Source organism: Haemaphysalis longicornis, unplaced genomic scaffold, assembly GCF_048455015.1.
Source record: "Haemaphysalis longicornis isolate Haplotype H1 unplaced genomic scaffold, Haemaphysalis longicornis Haplotype H1 scaffold_8, whole genome shotgun sequence".
NCBI classification, from domain to species: Eukaryota; Metazoa; Arthropoda; class Arachnida; order Ixodida; family Ixodidae; genus Haemaphysalis; species Haemaphysalis longicornis.
The window spans coordinates 38,116,216-38,123,109 of record NW_027526445.1 but is presented as its reverse complement, the minus strand read 5'-3'; the positions used below and the strand labels follow the sequence as shown (position 1 = coordinate 38,123,109).

At 44.9% G+C, this 6,894-nt stretch overlaps 1 long non-coding RNA gene across 1 annotated transcript; it reads right to left on the bottom strand.

Annotated features, from left to right (window-relative positions):
- Positions 1–458: 458 nt before the first annotated feature.
- On the bottom strand, positions 459–6,272 carry LOC144150062 (uncharacterized). The gene is made up of 3 exons (XR_013318416.1): positions 6,137–6,272; positions 5,443–5,529; positions 459–1,273 (listed from the first exon to the last, which is right to left on the bottom strand). It is a non-coding gene; the product is annotated as an uncharacterized LOC144150062 (long non-coding RNA).
- Positions 6,273–6,894: the final 622 nt, after the last annotated feature.

The window sequence follows — 6,894 nt, the reverse complement described above, 5'->3', positions numbered from 1 at the left end:
TGTTTGGCACATATGGCGTTAAAACTGCACACGTGCCAACGAACAGGCTTAAGCAGAAGCTGGTACGCGTGAAGGACCCTTTAGAAAAATCAAGATTCCCCGGAGTTGCCTACAAAATTCCATGCAAGGATAGCGATGCATCCTACATAGTTCACTGGAAATTTTTAAAAGAAGAATTCAATAGCACCAGAACGATGTCAAAAAGGGCAATGTAAGCTGAAATGCCTTGGCGGATCATCACCTGGCTATTGACCACGTCATCAATTGGGATTCCGCAAGCATAATCGCATCAGAGAAGCGCCTGTCGACACTACTTTTAGAATCAGTGCATATTCAACCAACTAAAAACACGATTAACCGGTCGCGGGGTAATCTCCCCGAGATACACATGCGCACTCTGCGCCACCGAACCTATAAATAATCGATACCTTTCACCCCCTTTCATTGTGATCAGGGACCAGTAGGGGCCCCAAAATGTCTTTATTTGTTTATTTGTTTTTGACCAGGCGAGTGCCTGCTTGTATTTCATCAACACCGAACTAACCCGCCTGAATCACCACTTTATAGACATTGAGCAATTCTTTGAATTGGTTTATTGTAGCAAGCAACCACTTTATGGACATTGAGCAATTCTTTGAATTGGTTTATTGTAGCAAGCTGTCTTGTTTATTTCCTTATTTTTTTGGCATTTCCTGTCTCATTTGAAATTGGGAGACCAGATAGCTTTTACTACGGGTCATGCACTGGTGACAACAAATATTTGATTTCACTTTAAACAATTTTGAGTTCTGTTTTATTGCTCACCAGCCAATGACCTGAAATATAAGAGGCTCTTAAAACATCTGCTGGCATTTCTTTCCTGCACTGTAGTACAACTAATCATGACTTTTATCATATTTTGTTCACAAATTGTAATATTTAGAAAGTATTCAGCTGAATGAAAACGTTATTTCAGAAGCATGCGCAATCAACAAGGCCTCAATGACTCTCCCCACGTGGTTCACTTGTTTCTGTCACAAATAACCTGATTGCAGCCACATTCCACCCAAGACGAAGGTAACATACCCTCTGGGATGATGAATATTTAAAATGCCTTACGAGTAAGTGCTCAGCACATGAAATTGTGGCATTAAAACAGAAGATCCGTCTGCGGCATCCTTCACTTGCGGCACCGCTTGATCACAAACTTCGAGAAGCTGAAAAATGCTCCATGCGCCGCTCCAGCCAGCAGAAACAATGGAGGACGCAAGTTGGTAGGTGGACCGTTGGCATCCTGCGATTGTGAAGATTTTTATTTAGTAGATGCTCTTCTTTTTGTACCATTGTTCATTTTTCCTTTAACAAGCAGCTGAACTCCTGCAGGTTCTACGAATCATACAAGCATAATAAAATGCAGCAATGCAGAACAATTGGCAGGTTACCTCAATTTTTCTTTTCTAGGAATGAAAACAATGTAGGTAATCTATACACAACTACAATCAAACCTTTCAATTTTTACCTACTTCACTCCTAACAAGCCCGCATACACGTTAGACACGTGAGAAAGCTGCTACATTTATGCACACAAACTTAATCAGGCATCCGAAATCGGCAGGGAACGACGTGTTACCTTTAAATGGCACTTTTTTTGTTCAAAACACGTAAATGGGCGAGAAAGGCCCATAACTATGATTTCGTACCCTTATCTGGAATGGTTTTCATGCAATGCTTACATCTCACTTCAGTACCTTCAGGTGGTGGAGATCTTTGAAAACTCATTGCGGGCAAGTGGGTTGTGTTCAAGCTCTCGTATCTTGCCAGCATATGCTGGATTCCAGCATTCCCAATTCAACGTGACGACTCGAATGTGGTGGATGCAAGAAAGAATAAGCACACGCCAAGGGCGTAGCCGGGGGGGGGGGGGTCCAGGTGCTCCCTCCCCCCCTTCTTCATAATGTTTTATGCCAAGGCTGGGGTGCGGTTTAGGCAGCCTGAAAAACCGCCTGAAGTTACCTGCAGTTTTAAGGACATTCTTGCTCACATAAAGCTGAAAACAAGGGCTATGTCAACGTCTGATCCCTGCGCCCGCTCCAGATGCTGTACCTGTCAATATATACAGCCCGGCTGCATTTCGCGCCGGATACACCGACAAGCACCGGGAACCTGCCGCGAGCCGATCAAAACAGCCCCACTGTTTCAATGGCGGAACAGCACGGCCGGGGAATGGCAGAACAGCAGGAAAAGCCGCATATAGGCTTACATGTGGTCGGGAGCGTGTCATTCCTTGTCTTTACACTGGTACAAAGTATAATCACATGACAGAGCATGTCGCTGTATTTAGTTCAGTCAACTATCAATCCTTGATATGTTTATTTTTCTACTGACATCGCATTTCATTGACTATTGCAGATGCATAATTTCTCCTGCATAAAAAGCATTGCTCTGCCCATGTTGTATTTCCTCCACATCAACAAAACTACACAATTCTCCTTATTGCGGAGCTTTGTTTTTTTGGCACTATTCCACTGTTTCCTTGACCTCCCTCTTGGTGAGAATCAGCATTCTGTATTTGCTTAACCGGAATTTTACTGAAGCCATGTCTGTTTCGATTTAACAGATAGAAATATAATGAAATTTAAGAAACGTGCAACAAGCTCAACATTCAACAGCAGTGCAATAAGGTGTTCTGCTTAGCGCAAGTGTACTACTCACGTTACTAGCACAAAAAATAACAAAAGGCGATTACTTAAGGACGAAGACGCACGTTTGCTAGCTTCACCGCCATAATATACGAATGCGCCGCATGTACAGTCCACTGCGATTCGATGGTTGTCGCGGGAAAGCTACTCTTTCAAATGAAGCAGAAAGAACACCAGCTTTAGCAAATATTCCATGCAAGTTTCGTTATCGTCGGCGTAATAAAGGGCAACCAAGTCCAAGTCTGTGCTTGATAACAACGAATGTACAGCTTGAAACCCAAAGGGTGGCAAGTCAGTCGTGCGGGCCATTGTTATATCATGGAAAAGCCAACAAGGGAGCGAAGAGTGCGAAATCTCGATTTTCATGGTTCCGAAACGAAACCGTGGGCTGGTGGCACGCTTGGCCGCTCGATGCTGGCGCGATAACCTTCAAATTGTGCTCGACTGTACTTCATAGCTGACAAGAAAACTTAATAGTCCCTTTTCTAAAGGAAAATCTAAAACACGAGAATCTTGATAGCAAACATTCAGTGTTGGCCTCCACTTCCTCCCGACGAACTTCGGGGACCGCGCGCCACTCACGAGCGCACTCATGATCACGCTCACGAGCGCGGGTCCGCCTAACCACCTGCTCTGCGGACGAATGATTCGCCCGTGGTCTGCCCATAGACCAGCGAACGGGAATTTAGGTGATCCTAATTATCATCACCATCTAAGCTCCTTAAAGGAGCCATGAAGAGAAAACACAAGTTTGGTTCATTCAAAAGATTGTCTCGTTAGAATCATACTGACACCACTTCTAACGTAAACTTCGCTCAAATAAGCTACATAATTAGGAAAAACGGGAATGGTCATGCGACCCACCAGCTCATTTCCCGCAACAGAACCTATAATGTCACATGAGCTAAGCTCTGCGATTGGCGGAGGCTGGCAGAAGCAGACGCCAATTAGGTAGAGCTTACAAACTAGACGAATGAGCGATTTGCGCTTAAATTTAGGGCACATTCTTTACAAAGCAATAAGAATGATGGGACAAACAGTGGAAGTTACGAAAGCACATGTAAACATAGAAGTACTGATGCGTTCTGCTGTTCGTACTGCGCACAGCATGCTTGGTTTAGCTGTGCACAGCACTGCGGGGCTTGGGGTTGTCTCAGACGACACTGGCCGATTGACGCAAGCAACGGTGTCTTACGTGACCCCATTTGTCGAGCGAGCACTGTTTCAGGGAACGAATATTTTCTCCCAGAACAAAAACAAGCCAGATTTAAATGTGGGCAAAAACAAACCAAACGCTTGCCACGGTATGGTGGCGCCATCTAGGTTACAGAACGTAAAAAAAACGCGGGAACAAACCAACACCGCTGTACAGGGTGGAGACAACCTTTGAACGGTCCCGTGCCGCCGCAATTGGGCCAACAGGCTCAACGCGTTATTCTTTTCGTTTCCCACGAGACCTAGCAACGCGAAACAGACAATATGATTCAAACTTCTTCAGTAAACCGCGTTGCGGCGATAATTTTAGCGCGGTTTTGACACAATGACTTGCTTAGGCGGCGAGCGAGCAACCGAAAATGGCGGCGCCAGCGTATACGTGTCTCTGCCCTGTACGGCGGATGCGTGAATGAAGGTACTCTAGGCTGCAGAGCGGTCGGTTCCTGTGATGTCATTTGGGACCACGAAAACGCACGATTGAGCGGGAAAATCAAAATTTTAACCTAAATTGTTTAATTTCTCAGTGAATAAAGCACCGTTTGTATCCAGACAAGCGCTGGGGGCACTATAAAACACGAAATCTTTCGAATAAAACCAACTTGCATTTTCTCTTCATGGCTCCTTTAAGGTGGGCTTTACAGTTAGCGTTGAGCATACACAAATCGCATGTTAAAGTCAGTTATTTCAAGCATCGTTTGCAAAACAACGCGCAAGATGCCTTGCCTACATATTTCCCCGTCCCATCTTTTGGTCGACCACGGCTCCCCCCCCCCCGAAAAAAAATTCCTTGCGCCTGGCAAACGCCCAATCAGGAGTACGTTCAGCATGCACGTCGGTTGTTTAAAAAAAAGGGTGTAATGTATTGCTCAGAAGACTCAATGCTTGCACGCATCTTGGAGCAGCAACGGCCTTGGCAGATGTGTTTGAGTGGTTTTCCTCTCTCATAACATCCACAGTGCTTTCAGGAAAAGCCCCAGGCCTAACAATTAGCATGTTCCAGTTAAGAATAATGCTGCGGATACTTTACATTTTTCAAATCTTTTTCTTTGTGGAAGGATGTTTGTTTATTGGCGGTACAGCACTAGCGTGCGTAAATCGCAGCCTTCAGAACCCCAATCAGGCATGTTTAAATGGTACAGGCAGTTACATAACTATTTGAAAAAGTGGACTGCAAGGACTGTCAATTCACATGATAAACATCCAAAAAATAGCTGAAAACAGACCTGGTAAGGCTTTATCGAAGACTAAACTACAAAGGTAATAACATTTTTGTGTCACCACCTAAGAAATATGGCTTCACCGTAAACATGACTAACACCAGGAAGTTCGTATACATGGTGATTAACTGCTACGCCCACATTATGATTTTGGGTGAAACTTTGAGTTTTCCGAAATTAACAATAAAGGTTGCCATTGAGCGCCTACATGTTAGGTTATGCATGAAACACCAATAATTGTTACGGGGGAGAGAACTTGTACATACAAGTGATCGAACAATATTCAAGTATGATAGCCCACTGTGCTACCAAAACTGTGTTTGAAAACTTACGTTCTGGCGGCCAAACACTGTTGACAATGCTTGTGGCTCTTGTCCGGTTGAATGGAGGGACGTGATGCGCTCAGACCGTCCAGAGGTCTAAAACGGGATGACACATGATTACCACACATGCAAGAATGGAAATGATTAGGTGCACGAATGTTACGTCTCGGGCAACACAACATTCAGCCAAAATCACTGCCCGCGTACCGCGGCACCGTACACATGGTGAGGTGGCTCGCCGCAAACGCAACGAAGCTTGCGAGGCGCGCACATTCGCTCGCAAACGATTCTCCCTCGCAATTCCCAACACGGCACAAACGACTGCGGTGATCAACGAAGCCGAAAACGCTGCGCAGCACAGTTTAGAGGAGTAGCCGCCCGTGTTCTGATAAACTACGCGTAAGACGTGGTTCGCAGTGGTGAACTCTGAAGCTGTTCAATATAGTGCTGCGGAATGGGAAACGTTACTGAGTTACTGAGCGCCACGGCGTTACTGAGCGCCAGTGCGTTTAGCGCTCAATGCAAGCACCACAATCTTTCGCACATCGCCTTTCTAGAGACGAGCCCTCTAGGTTCAACCTCGCCAGTTCAGTTAAACAATTCACACACGCGTGCTCCTGTTAACGAATCCTTAAAGCGGCGATGACAGCTACAAACGACAACCAGTGACAAGAAAGGCGGCAAATGTGACGAGACAGCTTACCGAGAGGAGCCGACGCAGAAGAGCGAGCGACGTTCAGAGGCAAGCGCCAACGAAATTAGCCGTCTTCAGGTGGCAAAGTTGTTCTCAAATACTCCATCGCGAAGTCGAACACGACAGACACAACCGAAGACGACGAGGTGCCGAATTAATCATAATAACTGCGCTTATTTAACCGCACACCACTGTAAACACATAAGACGGGTCACGGGGTATCTGTTCCGGAATCCGGCCACGCCGCCGCGCGCCGTACTCAGGGAATCGGCCGTTGGCACGGAGTTGCGTAAACAAATTAAAACGACAACAATAAATAATTGCCTCTTTTACTGAATATAACATAATCTTTAGGTTTATTATTTATTGTGTGTATTATAATAAAGAAGCTTAGATATTTAAAGTTTACAAACACAAAACGCGAACTGAAGCTTTTGGCGCTCGATTTGAACGTTAAAAAAAGCAGCAGATAGTAAGATAACACTGCGCAATGAAATTTGGCAGTGTTCTAGTGTAAGTAATCGTATTATTATTTGGCGTCTGTTTATTTAGCGCCCGATTTCATGCCCCTACCTCCCCAACTTTTGTTTTCTTTTGATATCTGCCTTGTTCTCCAACGTTGTTTCTGCAGGAGAAACTATGTGGTCTGTTTATTGCATTTGTACACAATATTTACGGTCGCTAACAATAAGAATGGAATAAAATTGTGATTGCTAGTACGTTATAACTCCACTGAGTGACGAGAATGACTGTTGTCAGAGAGGGCT